The 26299-nt window shown below is 41.2% G+C and overlaps 1 protein-coding gene and 1 long non-coding RNA gene across 3 annotated transcripts in view; one reads left to right on the top strand and one right to left on the bottom strand.

Moving 5' to 3' along the window:
* Positions 1 to 26299, bottom strand: part of MAML3 (mastermind like transcriptional coactivator 3) — a 436712-nt gene that overhangs the window by 191921 nt on the left and 218492 nt on the right. The gene's annotated exons all lie outside the window — the stretch shown is intronic.
* Positions 22590 to 24618, top strand: LOC103884648. 2 transcript variants are annotated; one of them, XR_004182558.1, is made up of 3 exons: positions 22590 to 22677; positions 22844 to 23065; positions 24098 to 24618. It is a non-coding gene; the product is annotated as an uncharacterized LOC103884648 (long non-coding RNA). The 2 variants fall into 2 exon arrangements; XR_004182559.1 differs by adding an exon at positions 23197 to 23390 and having other exon boundaries at positions 22622 to 23065.

Below are 26299 nucleotides of genomic sequence, written 5' to 3'. Positions count from 1 at the left end.
GTTTGCATTCACATGCTTATCAGTATTTAAAAATACAGTGAGTGTACACAACTGAAAATGTCAGGAACTTGAAAAGCAAAAATATACATGTGGTGTTTTCCAGATCTCAGCAAAGCACAGTAACTAAACAAACTTAATTATGTGATCAGGTAGCAGTTCCTTAACCTCTCTAGACCTCTGTTTCCTCAATTATAAAATGAGAGGTTGGACTACATGATCTCTAAGGTTTGTTCCAGCTCTAAGAGTCCCTATTTGGACTCTGGATACAAATCAATAACTTACTTTCAAAATCACCCTGGAAGGCACTCTTAACTCTGATGGGCGGCTGAATTTGGCAGGTAGTTACTGAATAAGATCCTTATTTTACATCAGAGAGCAAGCATTCGTTACATTCTTCTGCAAAGGTTTTTTGACTTTGGTAAACATGAAAGAACAATTACACTTGAATTCTAATCACAATTATCTTTTATAAAAACGCCAGAAAACCAAGTGTTTAAATTACATGATTCATTCAAAAGAATTCGTTTCTTTTTGATGGCCCATTGGGTGTCAGGTGTTGAACTGAGTGCAGAGGATGCAAAAGATGCACAAGTCTCCTGATTTCAAAAGAATCTGCAGCCTGTTGCATGTTTTTATTTTGCTCCTAAGAGTCTACTAGAAAATGCTCCCCTTCGTGCATAACACTTGTCTGACACAGATAACAATGTTGTATCCCATTCTGGCAATCACAACTTGGCTAACTTATACAACTGTGCACTATTCTTCTTCCCTGTGAATGGTTTGGAGTAAATGGCCTTAAGTGACATCAAGGATCTGAACGTGTCAGTTTGGGTAATTAGATACTGGACCAAGTTACACGTAGAAGCCGTCCACTTTTTCTGGGTGTCCACATTGCATGTATTACCTAGAATAAGCAGATGGATTGTGGACCTATCGTAAGCTTAGAGTCAGGGGCTCTGGGACCTAGAATCATGTCTCTCATGGCCAAGCTGTCTCCTCTCTGGAAGTCAGTTGACTATGCTCTGCTGCCATTTTTGCCCTGGACAGAAGCTCTAAAGTCCCCTATAGATCTAACAGCCCAGAATTTTATAATCTCTCTAGGTTTACTTGTGTATAGTTGGAAGATGAACAAACTGACATTTTAGATTTCCTTTTAACTTTATGTAAACCATATGTTTACATATTCTCTTCTAAAATATGTAACTAAGTCCTGATTTTGAAAAGAATAAGTTTGTCTATCACTATTTCTATACACTGTGTAGTAAAACCTGCTTAATTCAATTCCTGCTAATTTTGCATTTAGCTGTAACTTGGCTAAGGGCCAACTGAATATTTATCCTATGTACAAAAAAAAGAGCTTACTGTGTAAAAGAATAGGTACAATAAAGGTTATAAGGGGAATGTTTAACCTACTTAATATAGAAATGAGTCTCAAAAACTCAAGAACTCAGACTCAAATTTAAATAAGCAATTGATACATGTATTATGAATTCTTCTCAGATATTTAAGTAGTTTCCCAAGGATGTTTATTTACTAACAGTTCAACAGTCTAGTTTGAATTACTGTTGTTACTTTTAAATATATCACATGCAGTATATATTTACTACCATACTTCAATTCACATTCTTCTCAATTCAGACAGCTGTTTGCCCAAATTAGTTTAAATTAGGGAGAGTCTATTGTATTCATAAACTTCATGTAAACAGCAGAAATGATGACTATAAAATTTGTCTTAGGTTTGTTGGAACTCTGAGCTTAACTCCGATCTGAGATTTGCAGAGAATGAACATGGAATGATTAATGGTCATTACTGATTTCTTGCAGCTGTAACTTAACAGAATATGTATACTCTAATACTGTACCCATGGTAATTATCTCATTACTATGAAGTGTCACAGAAATACATTATGTGTAGTACGCCCTGAATCACATTTAGCAATTTCTTTTTATGTTTTAAACCTGGAAGCTTACTGTTCTCTAGTAGTTGGAGGTTTGCATGGAGGTCTGGGGCTTAGCATGGGACTCCTGCACTCAAACTGGAGTTCCTTGGCAGATGTAGAACCAGCTTTGTGACTCTGATCACTCTTTTAAACTTTTCTGTACCTCAATTCCTAATTTGAAAATAGGCATATTCACATCTGACCTCTACTATACCTCATGGAAAGGATTAGTAAGATTAGGTCTATAAAACAGTTGGCCACCACGAGGAAAAGCATTAAGGAAATTACTCAGCCCTCTGCAGTGGTGACTTCTCTAACTGCATGAATGTTTAATGAACAGGTATATATAATACTCGACACGTCCATGGAGCTTTTGATGCACGTATCTCAACATCACTGAAAGAAATGCATAGCAACAATTATCAAAGACCTGGGAAGCATCAACTCACCAGCCAGAGAGGGCAGACACAGAACAGCTTAGTTTTTAATATCATACTGTTCAAGAGCAGGGGTATAGCCAAATATAGTTACCCCACAAACCCAAAGATAAGGCCTTAAACCAGGTGTGGTGGCTCACGCCTGTAATCCCAGCACTTTAGGAGGCCATGGTGGGTGGAGGTCAGGGGTTCAAAACCAGCCTGGCCAACATGGTGAAACCCATCTCTACTAAAAATACGAAAATTAGCTGGGCATGGTGGCGCATGTCTGTAATCCCAGGTGGCTGAGGAAGGAGAAATCACTTGAACCCAGGAAGTGGAGGTTGTGGTGAGCTGAGATCACCCCACTGCACTCCAGCCTAGGCCGCAGAGCGCAACACCATCTCAAAAAAAAAAAAAAAAAAAAAAAAAAAAAAAAAAAAAAAAAGATAAGACCTTAGAAATGAGAGGCATCCAGCCATACATGTGAGTCTGCCTGAATAATATATAAGCACAAAAGTTCCCTAAGAAAGTAAATGCATAGTTGGAAATGAGTCCTGTTAATTAAATGAGAGGAGTCAGCAAAGAGATAAAAAAAATTGTCTTGGTGAGAGATCAACATAAAACATCATCAAGAAAGTAGGACAAAACAAAGAAGAATAATTGTGGTCAAATTTGTAGTATCAGTTGCAGCTTTGAAATGAGAACTAAGAGACCACTAGGTTGGTAACCAAGTAATTCACTGAGAAGCTGAGCGCGGGTTCATCTATGACACTCAGCAGCCTCAACATCACCTGGGAACTTGTTAGAAATGCAAATTATCGGTCAGTCCCCAGGCTTTCTGAATCAGAAACTCTGAGGGTGGGGCCCAGAACATTGTGGTTTAATAAGCCCTCCAGATGTCTGTGACGAGTAGAATTTTTGCACAAGAAGTGTTTTCCGTCCAACAGAGCCGAGAGGATAGAAATGTTCTGCATCTGCACTCTGCAGTACTCAGTCACTAGCTGCATGTGGCTACTGAGTACTTGATATGTGGCTAGTGCTACTGAGGTACTGGTTTTTAAATTAAATTCAAATTTATTTAAATACTGAGTTATTTATTTTTAAATAAATTCAAAATAGCTACATGCAACTAGTGGCTATTATATTGGACAGCACAGTTCTAGAATAGTACTGTAAATGAATGCCAGTTTTTGGTCAGGGAACTGAGGCAAATGGAGATAGTAGGAACTGAAGAATGGAGATATTAGGTGTGACTCTTCAGTATATGAAATCTTGTTGCAAGAAAGAAAAAAGGTATCATAGGTTGTATATCATGGGGTGAAGTTAAAGGTTTTTTCAGAAGTAAGTTCTGAGTGGGTGTGAAGGAGAAGGAACGTCAGGAAGCAGGATTCATTGACACTAAGGAAGGAAGGACAAGTGAAAATGTGTGTTGGAAAGTCTGAGAAGTATAATACAGGCATACAGATGTATATAATTGTGGTTAAAATATTAGTAAGAGAAAATTTACCATCTTAGCCATTTTTAAGTATACAGTTCGGTGGCATTAAGTACATTCACACTGTTGTACAACCATCTCCCCACCATCCACCTCCAGAAATCTTCATCTTGCAATACTGAAACTCAGTATTCATGAAACGACTCCTCATCCTCTCCATTCCCCGGACTCTGGCAACCACGACTCCACTTTCTGTCTCTATGAATTTAACTACTCTTCGTACCTCACATAAGTGGAATCATACAATATTTATCTCTTAATGACTGGAATATTTCACTTAGCATCATGTCCTCAAGGTTCGCCTGTATTGCAGCATGTCAGAATTTCCTTTTTTTTTTTTGAGATGGAGTCTTGCTCTGTCACCCAGGCTGCAGTGCAGTGGTGCGATCTTGGCTCACTGCAACCTCTGCCTTCCGGGTTCAAGTAATTCTCCTGCCTTAGCCTCCTGAGTAGCTGGGACTACAGGCGCACACCACCACGCCCAGCTAATTTTTTGTATTTTAGTAGAGACGGGGTTTCACTGTGTTGCCCAGGCTGGTTGTGAACTCCTGAGCTCAGGCAATCTGCCCGCCTTGGCCTCCCAAACTGCTGGAATTACAGGCATGAGCCACCACATCCAGTCCAGAATTTCCTTTTTAAGGCTGAAAAATATTTCATGGTATCTTGTTATGGTCTAAATGGTTGTCTCCTTGCTGAAATTCACATGCTGAAATCCTAACCCCCAAGGTGAGGGTATTAATACTAGGTAGGAGGTACAGCCTTTGAAAGGTGATTAGGTCATGGCATGGATCCTTCATGAAAGGTAGTGCCCTTATAAGAGACCCCAGAGAGCTCCCTCACTCCTTCCATCATGTGAAGACATAGTAAGAAGATAGTTGTCTATGATCCAGGCAGCAGGCCCTCTCCAGACAAGAATGTGCCAGCACCTTGATCTTGGACTTCCCAGCCCTCAGAACTGTAAGAAATAAGTTTCTGTTATTTATAAGCCATGTAATATTTGGTATTCTGTTACAGCAGCCTGGAAAGACTAAAACATACATACCACACTTGGTTTATCCATTCATCCATTGCCTCCACATTTTGGCTATTGTGAATAATGCTGTAATGAATGTGGGTATACAAATATCTCTTGTAGACCTGTTTCAGTTCTGCTGGCTAACTATCCAGAAGCAGAAATATTGGATCTTATGGTAAATCTGTTTTTAATTTTTTGAGAAACTGACACACTGTTTTCCACAGTATCTGCATCATTTTACATTCCCATAGAGGTGTTTGTTTTTGAGACTATGAAGAAGGGCACATCAGTGCCATCAAAAGAATGATAAAAAAAAATGTGGGAGAGAGATATGTTGAGATGGAATGGGGAGAGGTGGAGACAAAGAAGTTTGGCTCTAATTGTCTTTCTTTTCTCAATGACCTTGACAAAAGGTTATCATCTCCAAGGAAGAACATTGCTAAGGAGGAAAAAATAAAGGCTTGAGGAGAGAAGTAAATGGTTTCATGCAGCTAGTCCATTAGAGGAAAACAGGTAACATTCTGAGCTCTGAAGCAGAAGTATAGGCACTGTTGTGGGTCAAATTGTGTCCTCCCCTGCAAAATGATATATTGAAGTCCTAAACTTCAGTATCTCGGAATGTGACTTCATTTGGAAGTAGGATCTTTGCAGATGAAATTCATTAAGATGAGGTCATACTGGAGTAGAACAGGCAAAACCCAACACAGCTGGTATCATCATACAAGACGACAGCCACGTGAAGACATGAAGACACACAGGGAGAGTGCCGTTTGACGGTGGAGGCAGAGATTGGAGTTATGCAGCTGCAAGCTAAGGAATGCCAGAGACTGCTGACAAACTTCTTGAAACCAAGAAGAGGTAAGGAAGGATTTCTGCAGAGTCTCAGAGGAAGCATGGCCCTACTCACCCTGCTGACACCTTGATTTTTACCTTCGAGCATCCAGAACTGTGAGACAATCCATTTCTAGTGTATGAAGCCACCTAGTCTATGGTATTTCTTATGGCAGCCCTAGGAACTAATATAGCCACAGGGCATGAATCTGCAGTAGGCCAAGGTCATCCTCTGCCAAGGCCCAAATGAGTATTTCCAAATTACTGTGCATCCCACCTGTGAGCAGTATGCTTCCTGACACACAGTGATAATGTAGGTAATAAGTCAATGTAATACATATTTTGAATCACAGTCCTTACTAAAGGGTTTTCTTTCTGTCTTTTCCAGGCATAAATGAGGCATGCATATGAACACACTCAATTGTATGCTTCTAAGAACCAAGAGGGGAGAAAAAAAATCTCAGTATCCTGGGGCAGAAGTACGTGGAGTAGTTGTGCACAAGTAATGCCTTAGTGCTGTCATTATCTGGAAGTTCTGGATTTTATGTCACCTACATTTGCCCCTTAATTTTTTTTTATGGATTATAATCCTAAGTATGGCTCTTACTTCACCCATAAAAATCAAAGACCTATCTAATTTTTAAAATTTCTAAATCTGTCTGCTTTTTCCTTTTTCTGACTTCGGTCTTTGTCCTAAGTGCCGATGATTTTTGGATAACAGTAATCCAATTATTTTCCTACTTTTACATTTGAGTGTCATGGGGGAAAACACAGCATTAATGGTCTGGTGATGACTGCAAACAGATGAAGCCATCTAAGAAAAAGCTGTCTGTTATGTGCTCCTGGGTGACTCTCTCAGAGGCAGGCATGCAATGGCTGTGAGAGCCAAAGAACCAAGGGGCTGTGGGGGTGTCAGAGTTGCCACTGATTTCAGTGCAAGATATGGCGGATGCCCCTTGGAAGGGTCAACAGAAGACTATGGCGGACGCCCCTTGGAAGGGTCGCTCAGCTATTGCTGATATGGAAGCAGTGCGGATTATTTGGTTAGGCAGAATAACCTTGAACATCTGCCAAGTCAAAACACAAGTCATAAAACAAACACAAAGCTTTTCCTTGCTGCCCACTTGCTCTCTTCCTTTAAAATACTTCTTGTTTTGTTAAAATTCACCTTCATCCTAGTAAAAGAGGAGGAAATGGGTTGTGAACTGCAATTGTAAAGAAAAAAACATCCAGTGATAACTACATTAAAAATTTTTTTTTTACAAGAAAAGTATCCAGTAACAAATTGTTTCCCTCCTCCCTTCCTTTCACAGCTCCTCATATATATATTTTAAAAGCATTTAGACTTTGGCTTTTTATGAAAGGCATACAGTAAAAGTATCACAGTTCCAAAATTCCAAAGCGATTTCACAATCATAATGAAATGAGGGAGGAAATGGTTTTGCGAAGGTCTTAAAAACAATCACCCCATGTTACTATGTGAAGCATCTTTATAAATTATAAAGGGCTCAGCAAAAATTAGTTCATTCATTCAACAGACACTCACCGAGCATCATTTCTACACGAGGACCTATGTAAGAAGCTAGGGATGAATAAGACACAGTCTGCCTGGTAGAGCTCACAACAGAGGGAGACAGTTATTATTATTCATTATAATGTGGCTAGGCTTCTCCTGCCCTATTCCTACCTCCAGCCCCAGGAACCTCGATTTTAATTCACAAAGCACCATATTGTGGGGAGGAAAAAAAAAAGAAAATGACCACAGTAAATCCTGTAAAGGTGGCAGGTCTCTCCAGAAATAGAGCTACACTGTGAGCTTAGACCTCCTTTAAACTAATGGCAAGGAAAGAAAAGAACACAGCAAAATGCCTAACCCAAATGTACCAAACCCGACTACAACAAATAGCTAGAACTAAATGAGAGAAATTCAAAGTTAATTGGGAGAGAAAATGATGGAGAGGACAAAAATCAATTAAAAAGGAAGATGAAACCAACTGGAATAAAGTCAAACACATCTTTCTCTTTTCCCCAGAATCGCCCCAGAGTGTCACCTGAAGAAAGACGTTACCTTCAGCTCCACTGGAGACTTTGAGGTTTCACAGACAAAGGGATCCAAGTCTGGAGTGGATAACCCAATTTCCACATATTTTGGTTTTAATTCAGATAAGCCAACTTGAATATCGAAAGTCAGGTTTTTTTTTTTGTTTTTTGGTTTTTTTGTTTTTTTCTGATATGATTTTGTGCCTGCTTAAAACCAGTGGCTAAGGAGAAAGGGCATATACAATAAATCTAAAATCATTCAGTTACCTTAAGTCAACTGGGAGGCTTATATTTACTGAAAATAGGTATTCAACTCCCATATTACAAAGACATGCAAACGACTCCCATGTTGCAAAATACTCTGGATAGTTTATTACTCTTCTCTCTTGCTGGAGGAGCAAGGGAAAAGGCTTGAGAGGCTGATCAGGAAAATACTACATTTGTCAGTTGGCAACAGCAGCAGGTTAACACAGCCTCTTGAATTAACAGCTCACAGGAAGGGAAAAAAACCAACTCCTCTTTGGAAGCAGATTCATGCTGCAAAATTATCCAAGTTAATTTCCTTCAGTTAATTATGTCAGTTTCCTTATTAGCAAAGGGAGATGACCAAGTCTAGTCTCCATCTAATGACTCAGAATGATGAGGTCAGCTGGCCCCATCTCTATGTTTAAACCTAACTTTCAGACAGAGTCTCACAGAACCTACATGGGTAGAACTTGCCCTAACCAGTATTTAGTTTTGCTGTTAGTACTGTTTAACCAAGGATTCTCTCAGAAATGTCCGCGTAGGTTATGACTGAGATCTATTAATGGCTAAGTTACCACACAGCTTCATCTCAGAAACCTGTGTGTATGAATCCAAGGTACGAAAGCATCTAGTATCCCTTGTAAGGCTGGTGGCTGAACAGCATTGGGCGGGGGCGGGGGCAAGAGGATTCCTCTGAACCCACCATAACATGGCACCTTGTATGGAGGGGGGGTTCACAGTGAACATGCCCTGACCTTGTTATCTTAAGCAAAATTTTGGGGTGACGAGGGGTAGGGATGGAGACAGGAATTCCTCTGGAATCCCTCTGGAATCCGGGTCCAAGCCAGAGTAAGCCTGCTAACACAGGTGAACCAAATTTACTGCTACTCAGACTGGCCCCAACCATTTATGCACTCCTTAAAGTTATCAGCAAACAGCAAGCTTTTCTTGTGTGTGCATCCACTAAATGCCGGGCAAATTCAAGATCTTTTCTCTTAATTCCCACATCAACCATGCAAGGTAGGTTAATAAACATCATTTATACAAATGAGGAAACTGGGGCTCAGGGAGATTAAATAAATTGCCCAAGGTCACATAGCTAGTGTGAGATTTGAATTCCAAAGCCTGTGCTTTTCCGTTACAAGCCTCACCACTTGTGAATAAAATGTGTTTCTCATTTCCAAACTATTCCACAGCCTGGCTCCTGAGATAGGGAAAAAAAAGTAAGGCATCCTCAGAACTGCTTTCTCCCCTCCATGGTTGGCTGGCACATAAGAAGTTACTCTCTGAAACTGGATCTCCTATAAAGGCTGTTGTTCTTTCAGCCGTTCTCAGAACATTTCTGCTACTGAGATGCTGAGTTATAACTCTACATTGGCCACCAACCCAATGCCAGCCTGATTCTGAAGAGAATGGTGTTGGCCACAGCAGGCCACCTGTGTGGGGTTATGGTAATGGCCAGTCCTATTGGTGACCACTTTCCAGGGATATCACTACTGAAGCACCAATATAAGGACACATTTCCCAGGAAACCAATCCTGCTCATAAGCATGTATGCTGTGCTCCAGGTGGCCATGGCCTCAGCACTTAAAAGTCGAGAGGGCCACCAACCACGGTTCTATTGCTACAGTTGTAAAAATTTGCACTCGGTAGCCACTGCCTTCACCCAGGTCTTTCTATTTTTCTTTATTAATAGCTTTACATTTCCTATTTTTCCTAATATAAGGCTAATATTGCCTGGTTCAGAAGAGGGTTGTAGGGATTAAATAAGGTAACATAAGCAAATGTATCCACCAATGGTACTTGAAGACTTTTTGTAACTTTCCCTCTTGTTAACAATTTTATAGTGACTTGTAGGGATTTTCTAGTGAGTGTTCTTTAACCTCCTGTACAATACTATAATAAAATATAGAGATAATGCAGATATACATTTCTTAGATGACAGAACAAGGGTTCTGTGACATTGATAATGCTGACTTTTTAAACTGGAGGTTTACATAAAAATGGATTTCCAGAGTTCTGAGAACCCTACAAAATTGTATGCAGAATTTTGTGGGTATGTGTCTTTTTCAGAAGAGAAGGTCCAAAGCTTTTCTCAGATTCTCAGTGCGGCCCATGACTCTCCAAAAGTTCAAGAACCACTTTCCTATAGGTTAGCAGTAGCAAGATTTGGTGGGTCTAGCTGTAAAGTCTTGCATTTAAGGCAGGAAAACCTGTCTCATAAGCAGCTTTGGTTTCCTTGAAGTTTGAAGCCATGTGCTCTTGCAATTCTAGGTTGTATTAAATATATGTATGTTCTCCAAGTCCAGGGAGACATAGTTATGCTCTGCACTGAAGCCATCTAGAAGGTTGGGTTCCATTCTGAAATTATCACTCTCATCAGGTGGCAGTGCAGCAAGAGGGCAACATCAGGGGAAAGAAGGTCCCAGAAACCATAGTGAAAAGGAGGCCAGGGTGCTGAGGACATTTTGCTAGAGAAAGAGGAGAGTTGAGGAGTGGGAACACCACAGCTCCTCTTGAAAAAGTTAATGGTTTGCTATGTAAGAAGAGAATTAGATTTGATCCATGTAGCTCCAGAACATGGAACTAAGATCAATGGATGCAAGTAATGGGGAGAAAGAATTCAGCCTCTATATAAGGAGAAACTTTTAAAAAACTATTAGAGAGATTCAAAATAGAAAGGGCTGCCTTGTGAGGCTAATGAGCTTCCTGTCCCTTGAAGTTTTCATACCGAGGCTACATGTTCATCTGTCAGGGATTTGCAAAGGGGATTCTTTATTGGGTGGAAAGTAGGAGAAAATGACCTCTACGATTCCTTCTAATTCCATGATCTGTCTATTAAGGTTTTATATGTCCTATTAAAATTTATAGTCAAAGACCCATACACATCTTCCTTTACTTTACAGAATAGATACTTGAGGTGAGTCCCTTTATAAAGGGAATAATCAGACTTTCTCTTTAAGTTTTGATTTTTATTTATTTTGTTTTCTTAAAATGGGGTGCACCTATGTTCAGACGCTGTGTTTGTGTGGCCAGCATACACACCTTCCATCTGTCACCTTTTCTGAGTCTCCCCTGCCTGCTCCCTGCCTGGACTCTTGCGCTATTCTTCCACTAGCCGTGCTTCCCATCTTAGCCTCTCCAGTCTACTCTCCACCAACATCCAGAGTCACTGTTGAAACACATCCTTCAGAGTATGTCTTTCTGCCTCAAATCCTTCTACAGACTCCCATTTCTCTTAAAGTCAAAGTTGCCTAAGAGGCGCTGGATGGCCTGGTGTCTCCCAGCTCCTTCATACCCGTCTCCCCTCCACCACCACACTCCAGGCGGCCGTGCTGGCTTCTCTGTGGGCTCTTTCCCTCCTCTGCATCTGCACCAGCGCTTCTCCCAGCTCCTTGCTGGGTTTATTGTCATCCTTCAGATTTCAGCTCACGTCTCTCCCTGGAAAGGCTGTTCTGGCCACCCTGGCTCAGTGAGCTGCACCTCCCACTTGTACTTTATCGCATCCTTCTGTTTTGTCTTCTTCACACCACTGATCACAATTTATAATCATTTTGTTTCTTTCTTTTTCCTTGGTATTGTCTTCTCCCATTTGAGTGTTGGCTCAAGGACCTAGTCTGTGTTGCTCACTAATGTGTCTGTCTCCAGTGTCTAGCAGAGAGATAAGCACACGACTGGTGGTCAGTACATGTATCTTTGGAATGAAAGAATGAAAGAATAAGTCATTACACGGACATGTCTGTCCAGCATAGTAGGTGGCTCTGGAGCTGAGTGTGACCTCATTCTTTAGAATGTAAGCAGGAATCCTTTCTGAATGCTGCCTCCATTTACCTAGCAGAGTACTGCACATACCGCAGGGCTGCAAGAGAATTTTGGACTGGCCCCCAAGAAGCACATAAATGTAACTTAAAGCCAAATATTAGAGAAAAAACATCTTTTTCACTGGAGAGAGAAGGCCATTATCCATGTCTCTTAGTTTCCTCTATGCACAGTGGGGTTAAATCCTAAAGAGAAATACTACAGGTCCCCAAATCTAGGATAGTGTGTCTTTTTTCCTCTGAGGGCTCTCAGAAAAAATATTCTGGCAGTGAGGAACAAGAGATGCTGGAATGAGTTACTGAGGAGGTGGTAGAATCTCCTTTTCTGGAGATCTTTAAAAATAGAACAGCCATCTGGGATGATTTAGATATGGTCTTCATTGAAGAAGGGGGAGGAAGGGGGATGAAGGATCTCTCTAAGTCCCATCTCATCCTTGATTTTCTGATATTTCACTTTAAAGTTTTATTCATGGCAAATGCCTGAAAGGAGCTAGGAATTCACTTTTTCTTTTTAACTCAAAGTTAAATCCCATTTTATTTTGAACTGTAATTCTGCTGAATCACTATCCTTCTCTCTTCAAATGGGCAATTTGGATGTCATAAGTTTTTTATGTAGAAAGTTTTGGATGGAACTTAACTTTCCTTCTCTCTTTCTTAGAAAGGAAAGCAAAGGGATGTACGAAGGACAAGCTCAGAGGTTGGGAATGACAGGCAGAAGTGTGAATCTCTGTGTGGATTCTGCTCCTGCCACTGAGAAGAGCTGAGGGAGGCGAACAGTACATGGAAAAACAGGCCAAGACTTCATGGAATGTGGAACATCCCACAACAGGGACCTGGTGCAGCTGAACACAGGAGTTCAGCCCTAGAGGTCTAGTTTACTATTTATAACTATTGAGTCTTCATTTTTGTTTGTTCATTTGTTTTCATGGGATGAAGCTTGGTAAAGTCATGTAAATGACAAGAGGTAGACTTTTCTTCTATTTGGCTATGAAATTATGGCAGTTGAGCTGTTTCCTCCCTTTGTTTCCTCCCTAAGTCAAACTCTTGTTTGACTTATCAAAGTTGCAGAGTCAAAAGAATAATAGATTTTAATACACATCAGGCTGAATCTTACTATTTTTGCTATAGAGGCCATGCTGTAAAAAAGCCTTGTTAAATTTGTTTCTCAGCACTATTTGTATGTCGTAACTGTTTTTCTAACCTAAATAAACTTGGTTGCGATTATCAAATACATTTATTTTTAAATGTTCATTACAAGCACTGTTGTTCATAACTAATGACTAATGACTTCAGTTATTTTTTTTCCAAAGGGAACAGAGATTTCAATGACATTCACTTTTTTGCCTTTCTGTAAGTTAATGAATAATCCATATTTTAATGGAATATTGTGTTAAGTTGGAACAAAGTGTGACCAGAAGGGTCTTCACAAAACATGCTTGCAAACTGTGGCCTTGTCACTTTATATATTAACCAAGGACACATGCTTCTTCGTTTGCTTACTGAGCCCAGGACTGGCTGTGTATCCACACAAGCAACACTTCTGTGGATCTGTGCGGTGTGTCTGTGCACTGGTGCTAGAAGTGGAAGCCAAATGCCAAAATCCACAGAAAGAATATTCTAAGGTAGAAATAAGAACTCTGCAAAACAAAAAGGCAAAAAAAGAATATTCTCTAAGAACTTTAGTATGAATTACATTAAGGGACGTTTATAATACAATATGCACACACCGTTGTGTTTTGGTACATCCTGTTACATAACTGTTCACTAAAGTGGCCATCAACCACCTTTCATTAGTGGAGGACACACATTTGTCCAGGGCAGACGGAGACATCTGATCCTTAATAGAGCAGAATTAAGTGTCTGCAGGGAGACTGTAATTTCTACAGAGCATGGCTCCAACTTTTCCTCCCAGGAGGCCCCAGTCCCAGTCCCGGAGTCCCCAGGATGACTGTCTGGGGTGAGTGAACTGCAGGAGTCCAGCTGGGGCCAGGGCTACACATAGGGAGATTTAATCTCTGGGATAAAGACTGGTTTGGGTTCACCTACGTCAGACCTGAAGAACAGGCCCTTGCACACCACCTTCTCTCTGCTTTAGAATCTTCCCTTTGCTCCACTCACACCAACATGGGCAGGTGGGATCAGCTGAAAATGCCATCTCACCAAATCCCACTGGCTGATTCCTTCTTTCTTCTGTTTTCTTTCCTCCTCATCTGCCCCCTTCTCCTGTCCACCTTACTTGCTCTGGTAGACTCCAGGGAGCCTCCAGGAGCCCTGGACAAACTCAGTGGGCCAGTGGCACATTCTCTGGAAAATCAAGGTCTGAATCTGGAGCTAGCCTATCTACCGCCCCTGACACGACCTCCGACTCACATCCAGACTCCAGGTGGCTTGTGCTTAACTTCCACGATTTTCCTTTCCAGCTTCTGGTCAGTTTCCTTCCCTCTGCATGGCTGGCTGGCACATATGAAAGCTGGTCACTTTGTTATTTACAAACTATAGTTTTCAGTCTCATACCCTCTCCTGAGCTGCTCACTATTGCTCCTGTGGGGTTTTCTCACAGTCTTCTTTCACAAATTCAACACCACCATTCCCTCAGTGCAAAACAAGCATAGGGAGCTTGCTGGGGCTTGCAGAAAGAGGGAGGGGGAATGCTGCTTCCCAAAGCCCTTCCTCTGGCACTGCCAACGTTAACGCTGATCTGTGGGGAGACTGCAATTCTAACATAATGAGATATTAATGAGCTCTGCACATGTCCCTAGCCACAACACTTCTCTCTCCCCTCCCCACCAACCCCCCTTCAGCAAATCTAGAGAGAATCAGCTCCTCCTCTGACACTACAATTCCTCCACTTCTCCCGGAGCCTGCCCTCTCCCACTCCAGCACCTAGGCTGCCCCGCTCACCTTAGGCTGCCAGCACTACAGAGCACCAAATGGGCTGGCACTGCCTTGTTTCCTGGCCTAACGGATGCTTGTTTAAACACTGGAGCTGTTTGCATTGCTGCGGCTCACTGCATGTTAAACACAGTCCTCTGAAACCCTATGCCAATCCAATAAAGGTATCAGCAGTTCAGTGTGGGGAGGCAATTACTATATGGTCCCAAGTGTGCCTTCTAAGCTCTAGGAAGGAAAATTTGATCGAACAACTAAAAGGAAAATCTGATTCGGCTCAGCATCACGTGGAGGACACAAGGCTTAACTGCAGCCAGGTCTGTGGGGGCAGAGGGAAATCAATCCAGGAGCTAGGGAGAGCAAGTGCACATTGTTAAGAGGGCTTTAAGCCAGCCTGTTAGTAATACTGTCTCCTGCGTTTGGAGAGACACCCGCCTGTGCTCCCCCTTCTGCTCCCTTCAGCGTGCTTGCTTGCTTTTTAATTCCAAGGGGTATACTTATTTATTTTTTAATGACAAACTGCCATCCTTCTTAACACCCTCCACCTTCTCACTCACCTTCAATTCCTTAAGCACTCATATTAAAAAAATGGCTTTTCTTGTGCAAGATCATTACCATATCAAAGGCAATGGAGAGAGAGAGAGAGCAAAAATGATAGAAGGATAACATACAGGCAGAGAGAAGAAGGCAGGCCTGCTTCAGAGAGAACGGTGGGTCCCTAACCTCAAGCTAATGATACCAGTCGATAATGCAATGGATTGGTTTTCTGCCTTAGCTAAGTCTGAAAAATCAGGGGAATTAGACACAAGATTTACATGTATTTCTCACCCAAGAAGCAGAAGTTGGAAAAGTGAATCGTTCCCTCTGTTTTTGAGTTCTGGATATGAAAAGATATGGAGCCTAAGGTTTCTTTTACTTCTCCTTCTTTTTCATTTCAAAATCAGCTCCAAAATGGCCCATCTTTCCCGAGGAAGAGTGAGAAAGCAGCAATGTATGTGTCTGGCAACACAGAGAAATGCTACCCACAATGCTCACGTGGTGCCATCCATTCACCAGGAATTTTGCCAAATCCTTGTCTATTTCCCGAGGTTCCTGGCACAGGGAACACAGCCAAGATGGAGCGGAGGGCTGCTGTCAGCATTGGCCAGCAGTAGTGCCTATCTAATGCATGTAAGGATAGAGCTGTTCCTTCAAAGGGTTTGAGGCCAGAGTGCTTCCAGGGGTGCCGGGTAGATCTGAAATCTCATGGGATCCCCTGCACCCCAGTGCTGAGACGGGGAGGGAGCTCTGCTCATGATAGGGTGCCAGAGGGATAAGTAACACACTGAAAAGTATTCACTATAAAAGCACACTGACAGGGTCTCTAGACCAGCCCACTATGAGAGTCCCTGGAACAGTAGAGGGTCTGGCCTTGTACCCTAGACTTGACTTTGTATTTCTTCCTGCACCAGCTTTAGAGAAACTCCAGCTCCCACACCCCTGGATCCAGACGATGCAAGCTCCACCAAGCAAACAGCAAGGCTCTACCCGCCCCACCCTGCAGTGGGGCACCGCACTCTGCCCACTTCCCTCTGTTACTGACTGGGACCAGTCACGAGAGCTTGTAGAGGACTGTCATCTTCAATGCCCATAACTGTTGACATAAGGTGAGGTATTATGATTTTACATATATTATACACACACAGTGTATTTGGTTCTTGTGTTCTCCTTAGTTTCTTGACTTAACATTTCATGGAACAGCCTCATTATCTCAGGCCTGGAAATATGGATAAGTGCATTATAAACCCCTTCTGAAAATTATGATAAATGCCTCGCTTGTCTTGCATATCGGGAAGCAAAGTGTTCTACTTAAGTTTTACATGTACATATTTTAAAGGGTAGTCTTTGCGTGTGTGTGTGTGTACACCTTTTAATAAAAATGTCAAAAACAATTTTTAAAGATTTTAAACCTCTGTGATCAAAACCTTTCTAAAAATATTAGGGTGTTTCCCTGGCTTATTAGAAGGTAGATAATTAACTTTTTTTGATAACTCATAGTTACTGACCTTATTAATTGGTTACAGGTCTGCTGGTTTGTCTAGGGGAAAAAAAACTGCTTATTTGATTACTGGCTACCCTTATTATGAAGGAAGAGAACCTTGCAAAAAGTGATAGACCAATACATTTACGAGACTCCCTATGACCCTGTTTTGATAGTACCCTGCTATATCTCCGACTGTAAAGTCTGTAGGAATGTTAGGTCTGTTCCTCAATAAGGCATGAACTCACTCCCATCTCCACTCAGCAGAAATAGCACATTTTAATTTCTTTTCTCTTCCTAGTGTTTGACATATCACCATGGAATAAAAAAAGTGATACCAATGCCAAACTTCTTCAACCTATTATTCTCTTTTCCTCTCCCCAGACATAGAAACTCACAAAATCCCTGCGCTTGTATAATGTCATTCTAATCCAGAGATAGCGGCTAAATTATAATAAAATCACAGAAGGAAATTCTATTCCAGTGATGGAGAAATGTGGTAAAAGATACTATTTTGTTAACAGCAATTCTGAGATGATCGGAGTAGAGGCAATCACAAATGGACATGGTATTCTTCTTTTGATTGCTTCTTTGTGTGTATATTAAGAAGCTATTTTACCCTCAAATATATAAAGAACTATCTCTGAAATCTTTACCTTTCATATTATTTACATAAAACTTTTCCTCCCTTCTTCTAATTTATAATACACGAAATGTTTTCTCCATGTTATTCTGTTATCTTGAATTATGTTATCCTGGATCAAGAAATAGCATTCTATCCTTCTCACCAACATGAAACAGAAGTCATATCCTATTGTACAATTGTTAAATGATTATTAAAATCATTGGAGTCAGGTATACTAAAGTGTACTTTCATCATCTGGCAGATTATGCTGAATAACAAACCAGATGTTCCATTACTTCACTCCCAACTACTACTTCTCTCCAAGAGGGGTGGGTTTGCACTTTGATATCCTACTTGCACACAGACGTAAAAATCTCTTTCTTCCCCTTAGGAAACTAGCATCTTATTATTCATTTACTACCTTCTCTGGGAAGAGAGCTTCCTTGATCTCATTTCAGTATTCATTTAGCTCATTACTTCCTGAGGACCAAAAATTACTAGAATGCTTTGTGAGACATAAAACCTGAGATTCCCAAATCTGCATTACTGATGATGGAAAAACCCAAATTAACAGCGGAAGGAGCTGTGGTTCGGTGACCTTTCACTAAGCTTTTTTTTTTTTTCTTCTTCAGTGTTTAGTAACACAGAGGCCTAATCAGCAAAACATGATTTCAGCTTCCTTTAGAAAAATGAGACCTTTAGAGCAAAAGGTGATTTTGAGCAAAAACTAAAATTTGGACCCCTAAGCAAAACATTTAGAGAGGTTCCTTTTCCATTAACCATCCCCAGAAAGGACCTCAACCTGCAATGCGCAAGGGGTGGGAGAGAGGATGAGTGAGTCCCTGTATTCTTTTTGTTTGTTTGTTTGTTTGTTTGTTGTGAGATGGAGTCTCACTCTGTCGAGCAGGCTTGAGTGCAGTGGTGCGATTTCATCTCACTGCAACCTCTGCCTCCTGGGTTCAGCTGTTTCTCCTGCCTCAGTCTCCTGAGTAGCTGGGATTACAGGCACCCCCTACCACACCCAGCTAATTTTTGTATTTTTAGTAGAGATGGGGTTTCGTCATGCTGGCCAGGCTAGTCTCGAACTCCTGATCTCAGGCAATCCACCTGCCTCGGCCTCCCAAAGTGCTGGGATTACAGGCATGAGCCACTGGATCCGGCCCCAGTCCCTGTACTCTTGATAAGATAAAGTGGCCAAAAAAACAAGGTGTTGTCCAAAAACTGAGAGTATAAAAATAAGGACGAGAGAATGATAGAAACTGGGGCTAGTGCTCCACCTTCACCCTCACCATTGATGACATCTAATTTCAGGTAGTCACAATTGCCTTTCTTTGGAAAGGGTACCTGTCTGGTTAAGATCAAGCTGACAAGCACTTTATTATAGTCTCTCTACTCTTCTGTATGTTTGAACATTTCTAAAATAAAAAGTTTTTTTATAAAAAGTATGTTGACTGGTTCACTGGAAAAGAAGAATGTATAGAAGGCAAAAGAAGTGAAGGATGTCAGTCCAGTCAACTTGGAACTGAAAATCTTGAGCAATCTGCCAAGTCACAATGCAAAAAGAAAGAGAAGGATGGAAAAATGCCAGATGCAAGGAGTGCAGCCCATGGTCTTGCTCAAAGAACTTTTTAGGGTGATGGGAAGGTCCAGAAAAAGGAGGACATGCTGCTGTCTGCATCTTGCCCTCAACAGAGGATTCAGACAGAGCTGCATCAGCTTCAAAAACCAAACACCCATATACCGAGAAGGCATATGCTCTGTTTATTTGACCCGAAGGAAAAAGGGTTTTGCTCACGCTGTCAGACCCATATATCTACAAACAAGTGGAAACAACAGATGTAAGGCATGGAAAGAAGTCGTGTATAGAAAGAATAAAAATAATATCTGACTGCTTGACTTTCTTTAAAGGTAGTTTAAGTCCTTTTCGGTTAAGGAAATGCCTACCATAGGGCCAGGCGCAGCGGTTCACGCCTGTAATACTAACACTTTGGGAGGCTGAGGTGGGTGGATCACCTGAGGTCAGGAGATCAAGACCATTCTGGTTAACATGATGAAACCCTGACTCTACTAAAAATACAAAAAATTAGCCAGGCATGGTGGCAGGCACCTGTAGTCCCAGCTACTTGGGAGGCTGAGGCAGGAGAATTGCCTGAACCTGGGAGGCGGAGCTTGCAGCGAGCCGAGATAGCGCCACTGCACTCCAGCCTGGGCGACAGAGAAAGACTCGTCTCACAAAAAAAAAAAAAAAGAAATGCCTACCATATTAATGACTTAGTTTATGTAATTAATTAAAACCTGCAATTTTTTTTAAACTTTGAACTTTTTTGACTTGCAGAAAAGTTGCAGCATACAAAGCTTGTATCCTTTATACCACTTCTCTCAATGCTAACCATATGCTTACATAACCATAGCAAAATTATCCAGAACAGGAGATTCATATTCATACAATACTATTAATTAAACTACAGGCCTCATTAGAACTTCACCATCTTTTCCACCACTGTCATTTTCTGTTTCAGAATCCTATTCAGGATGATTCCATATTGCATTTAGTTGTTACTTCTCCATAGAGAAGTATTGCCTTCCAGGCCATAACAATTCCTCAGTCTTTCCTTGCCTTTCTTGGGCTTGACGCTTTTGAGGAGAACTGATGAAAATGATTTTGCAGAATATCCTTCAGTTTGTGTTTGTTTAATGAGTTTTTTCTTCCTCCCTCCCTCCCTCTCTCCCTTCCTTTCCTTCCTTCCTTCCATCTCTCTCTCTCTCTTTCTTTCTTTTTGTACTTTTTGTAGAGACAGGGTTTCACTGTGTAGCCCACGTTGGTCTCAAACTCCCGACATCAAGTGATCCGACCACCTTGGCCTCCCAAAGTGCTGGGATTACAGGCATGAGCCACCACACATGGTTTGTTTAATGGTTTTTCATGACTGGAATGAGGTTATGTATCTTTAGCAAGAATACTATAAAAAGGATGTTGTGTCTTTCTTTGTATATCATGTAAAGGGGTTCATGATGTCAATATGTCTTATTATGTGATGTTTCATTTGATCACTTGGTTAGGGTGGTATATGCTGGTTTTTCCACTGCAAAGTTACTTAATTTTTCCCTTGGTAGCAAGTAAGCATTTTAAGTGAGATATGCTGAGACTACGCAAATTCCGTTTCTCCTCAAATCACTGCCCACTAATTTTAGCATCAATCTGTGAATCTTGTATGTAACAGTTATTACCATGGTATTTCCCCAATGGTGATTCTGTTTTCCACTTTCCTTTTATATGTATTCTTTGGAATTCTACTTAAAGAGTTGTCCCTTCTCTCCTATTTATTCTTAAAATTATTTATTTATATAACTATGGACTTCTGGATATTATTTTATTCTATGGGTGAAAATCCAATGCTATCATTTTTTATCTAACTGCTCAAATTCCTCTGTCTTTGGCCATTAGGAACACCATTTATGTGGACTCCTATGTCCTTTTGACAAGCCCATATCTTTTTTCTGTGCGTTTCCTTATTTACTGGCACTTTAAGATGTTTCAGGTTTATTTTGTGCTTGCCCTGCCTGAACCCTGGAATCAACTGCTTGCCAGGGTGGCTTTGTTCCTTTTACTGGACAATGATGTTTAGAAACAAGATACAGGTGCTGAGTGAGTTTATTGCTACTGGGCTGTTGGTTTTAGGCCTTATCAACAGACAGAGCTCAGTAATACATGTGTGTATGCTAACCCATTTATATACATACAGCTATATTTCCACATCTGTCTGTGTGTCTGTGTCTGTGTATGTGTGTGTGTATACATACATTTCAAAACATATGAGTTACTGCTAGCCTGATTCCAATCCAACATCACAGGGTTCATGCTGGCCTTCTCCTTTCTGTATCCATAACTTTTCTCCATAAATGCGATACCTCTACTACCCTCCTTTAACTTAGAAGATAGTTATATTTAATGATAAGCTCTAAAGTCATCCATGGATTGATTTGGAAATGGATTTATTCATTTATAAAATATTAATTTGGCAAGTACCATGCTGGAGGCCGTGGGCTCTGGGGTAGAACTCTGGGTGGAACACAAATGAATCTTAGCCCCTGCCCTCAGGTAGTTTATGGGCTACCAGAAAACATATCAAAAGAATACAGAGAGTAAGGACTGTTTGGAGAGACAAACAAATCGCTCTGGGAGTGTAGAGGAAGGAGAAATGTACTCCCATTGCAAAAATAAGGAAAGGCTTCATGGAGAAGCTGTGGATCTGTAAGGATGGGCAGGATATGGATCTGTAAAGATTAGGGGAAAGCACTCAAGGAAATGGGAATAGCTTGAATAAAAGCACAAAAAGGAACAGAAGTAAGGCAAGGCATGCCAAGGAAACAGAAAAGCTGTGTCTGGGGAGGAACTGGGTCCTGTGAGGGAAGCACATGGGGGCAGCTGGGTCCCAGAGCTCAATGAACAGCTGGCTGCAGTGGAATGTGGCCTTGTCTGGTGGGCCTGGAGAGCCCTTGCAAGTTTGTGAGTAGAGAAGTGACCTGTAAGGAGTGACACAGTGGGACTCAGAGTGGAGGGGGATTTGGGGGATAGAGAAGATCTTTGGAGGAGATAAATATTTGCAAGCTACTGAAATAGTTTAGAGTATCCGACAGGGTCTGAATTGGGGCAAGGGCAAAAGGTGTGAAGAGGAGGGGATGTAAAGAGCATATGAGCATAATCAATTTTGACAACAAATTTTGTAAGAGCAAGAAGAGAGTCAAAGGTAACCTCTGGATTTCAAAAGGAGATATTAAAAACCAGAGCTAGAAACTAGGAGATAAGCAAGACGGTGGGAAAGTGTTCAATAGTCCCCCAAATGCAGAGTTGAGATAGATCACTTTCCTGTGACTATTTCAGTGCTCTGTTGTGAGTGGACAAAAAAGGAGAGAAAAATCAGACTTTATATCAAACAATGCTGTTACTTTTTAGCAGCACTGGAAGTCTTCACCAGAGGAGAAAACCATACTAAGAAGCAAAACGAAATTTCTAGATGTTAATGAAATTGAATTTATCTGTGATTGTGGTTAGCCATTGGCATTGATAATCACCACAGACAGTATTTTCTTTGAAGGTAGATAGTTAGCACTCTCTAAACTAGAAATTGCCCCCATTTTATCCATTATGACTCTGGAGCTTTTACAACAGAACCATATAACTTCAGTCACCAGGGAGTTTTAGAACACTGAAGTTAGAATGGAACCATCACTGCTACTCTATTAATGTTGTATCACTATTCAGATGCAGTTTATCGCAGGGAACAGCTTAAACTCAAATATATTAGCATCTATCCAATCATGACAACACTTCTTAGTTGGTACATAACATATGGGCAGAGGCTGTGCTTGCCGGAGACTATCTGTCTTTCAGGCTTAAGAAGCAATGGCGAGTCAACTGCTGTCGTGCCACAGTCTCTGTTTATCATGTTCTTATTATCTTTCTTATTATGAAAGGAAAAGCTAAATGTGTTCATTTGTTTGCAGGGTGATAGACAACTTAATCACGTCATAGGGCAACAGGAAGGATAGAAGTGGAGGGAAAAAGAGCAAGCAACTTTTCTTCTATTCGATTGGGAAGGAGTTTGGAACTGCAGACCCATGGCTATAAGGAAGTCTGGTGTGGATGCCCAGCCTTGCCCCAAAGGGCAATAGGTCCTCACTGAGTACTCCTGCATCCACTGCTCTCCCATCTTCCCGTTTGTAAAGGTGAGTGACTTCAAGCCTTATTTTAGGCAAAGTATCTCTCCTGCCCCAAAGGCTCTCACAGAACAAAGCTGCTACAGTGGTTCCTGAAACAGACATGATTCCCACAGAATCAGAGATAATTTTCATTTCAGAAAAGAAGACAAAGACATTATTTAATTATCCTCTTCGGGACAAAAAAGTACCACGTGGAAGATGGAGGCCAACTATTTCTTCTTCAGGAGAGTCAAAAGAATCACACTCAAGAAGAGGTTCACTACAAAATCTAAGGATGCTCATGGCCAGAATGCATTTCCAGGCAGAGTTTGTGGACACTGAGTTCACAAAGGTGCGGATGAAGACTGTGCGCTGGGCTTCACTAGCACAAAGACGGGCTGACGGTGCAAAGACGAAGAGGAACAGTCCCAGCCATCAGGGAACTCAGCAGCTTAGAAGATACTAAACAGCTACTCCTCCAGGAATTAAGTTCCCTCACTACAAAGCTGCCATATTAAGAAACATCTTTATAAATTAAGGGAAGCAGGGTTGGCAGGATTGAAGGGTCAATGCAAGCACTGAAACACAGTAGCAAGGAATAGGTAGAGGCAGAAACTGTGACGTGGTAATCATCTTCTACCCGTGTGCACTGTCCCCATACCTCCCACGACACACTCTCCCCTCAGTCGCCACTTTCCCTGGTCTCTATGCTCTCAGGTACCCTCTTCTTAGTCCCTCTTTCTTACGTTTAAATGAGGAGTAACATGACACTAGACATCTGTACTTATTTATTAGTTACATGTTAGTATGTTGGTTCCTTTGGTTCTTATGTTACCAATTGATTTCATGATTCTTTTGTTTTTAAGTTTCTAGTTAGGAAATTGAAGGCTCTGTCACTGCTATAGGCATTTCAAGCTTGGCCATTAGGCTCTGTATATTGACAGAGATGAGAAAGACTGCCATAGGTACATTTTTAGTTTTCTAAAAAAAACGGGTAAAAGACGTGGGGTAGAAGAATTAGAAGCAATGCAGAGTCCGTGTTTTTTTCTTTCTCCTAAGGTTATGGCTCGTGTCCCAAGTTGTTGGAAAGGAACCTCTGGTTGCAGCAGGACTGACGGTACAATTTGCAAGCCCAGTGTGAAATGAAAATGCAGGGCCCCTTGATCAAAAATTATAAAGAATCTCAAGACGGCACCAGCAGAGCGTTAAAGCAAGCCCCAAGTCCCAGGCGCTGCACAGCCTCGCTCTTCTGCAGTTCAGCTCTTCCTTTTACGTTCCTCTTCTGGCTACCTCATTTATCCTTCCGTAAACCTTCACTGATGAGAGATGTGGTAGCCCAAGCAAGTCTATCATTCTTGCAACTAAAATGAACCGCACACTTAGGACACCACAGGGCTCCCACTGTCATTTCTTCCTCTTACCTTGTACCATCTAAAAATTGCAGGGATGTATTAAAATGCTTTCTACTCCATGTTATTTTAAGTAATATTTAATTAGGTTTTTATGCTTTAATATGATGTCTGATGTTCTGGATCGTATCCTCTGATTTTTTTTCTACTATACTAAAGTTCCTGACACTAGCTTAGGAGGATGGACTGCATCCCCTTCATCAGAAGCCTTTGTCTTCCTTCTGCCTAAACTTCTGTCCCAGGCTCAACAATCCTCCCGTGCAGTCTCCTTCCGTAATCTCCCCTTCTGGAGAATAAAAAGAACTTTGTAAAAGTACTTTAGAAATAAGCCGGGCGCGGTGGCTCATGCCTGTAATCCCACCACTTTGGGAGGCCCAGACGGGTGGGTCACCTGAGGTCAGGAATTCGACACCAGCCTGGCCAACGTGGTGAAACGCCATCTCTACTAAAAAAAAAAAAAACTACAAAAATTAGTTGGGCATGATAGCTGGTAATCCCAGCTACTCGGGAGGCTGAGGCAGGAGAATTGCTTGAACCCGGGAGGCGGAAGTTGCAGTGAGCCGAGATGGTGCCACTGTACTCCAGCCTGGGTAACAAGAGTAAAACTCTGTCTCAAAAGAAAAAAAGTACTTTAGAAATAATTTTCTGATTTGCATACTACTTTGAATAGTATTTTTGCCTGCTTTCTTTGCCCAAATTTTTGTAAGAAAAAACATCATGCAAATAAAAGGTACTCAATTCTTACTTTCACAACAGGGACAGTATCTTTCTCCTATTCTCAGATTTTCATTGCTTACCTTTTACATTAGTTCCTCGATGGTTTATAAGTTTTTGTTATCTTGATTTTTTTTTGATATCTTGTAATCTTTTTATATCACCTAATTTGAACTGGAATGGAAGGATGTCATCATGTGGGGAAAAATATTATAAAATACTTTCAAAGAAACTAAGTTTCATTGATCTCAAGATTATGCAGTACCTCAAACTAAGGTGAACAAAGTGTTGCTTTGTTAACAGGGACTTGGAGTCAGTTAAGTGCTTTAATAAGTAGATAAGGCTTATTTGCAATTAGCATATTGATTGTTTACATATAAATGAGAGCTTCTAAAGTGCTTGAGGGGAGCAGGAAAATAGCTTGTTAAGAGTTTTAAATGCCCCCCTTACAGATCATTCATCTCTATACTAATAGACACTATCTTTGAACCAAGTCTTTGCTAGTCCCAGGAGATATCAACCAAAAAGCTAAAATCACTATACATTTCAAATAAGTACAATTAATTAATGATCTTTATTTTTGGAACAATGTTACCAAAAGTCCCTTCAGAGTGGGTTCACCTGATGGACAAACAATTGAAAAGACAATCAGATACAGAACTAGTTTCACACCAGCCATGGTGATCTCTCGTATCTCCATTTTAAGGAAAACGACCAAATTTCACAAGTTTTGTTCACAGCTGACTGAACCAGGTAGAAGGACCCAACCCAAGGAAAGCCCGTGGTCTCTGTATGACACAGATGGGCTTGAAAAATGAGCTTGGTCTGTCAGCTTCTGACCCTCCCAAGTTTATCTGGAAACACAGAGAAACAGATACAGTTAGCCGTGGCAGCAGAACCTAAAAGACAGCAACACAGAAGACAGGCCAAGGGAGGGGATGAGCCACATTCGAAAGCCAAGAAACTAAGAAATTTCTATGAGGAGATAGAGATGTGGAGAGAAAGAAAGAAAGAGAAAAGAAGGAAGCAAGTAAGGAAGGAGGGAAAGAGTGGGGAAGGAAGAAAAGAAAGGGACACACACATAGCCACACAGGTAAGACAGATGATAGATGGAACCTGCGCCCCTTGGAGGGAGGGG

Source organism: Papio anubis, chromosome 3 (genome assembly GCF_008728515.1).
Source record: "Papio anubis isolate 15944 chromosome 3, Panubis1.0, whole genome shotgun sequence".
NCBI classification, from domain to species: domain Eukaryota; kingdom Metazoa; phylum Chordata; class Mammalia; order Primates; family Cercopithecidae; genus Papio; species Papio anubis.
The sequence above is the reverse complement of the archived record's forward strand: the minus strand, read 5'-3'. Positions and strand labels throughout refer to the sequence as shown.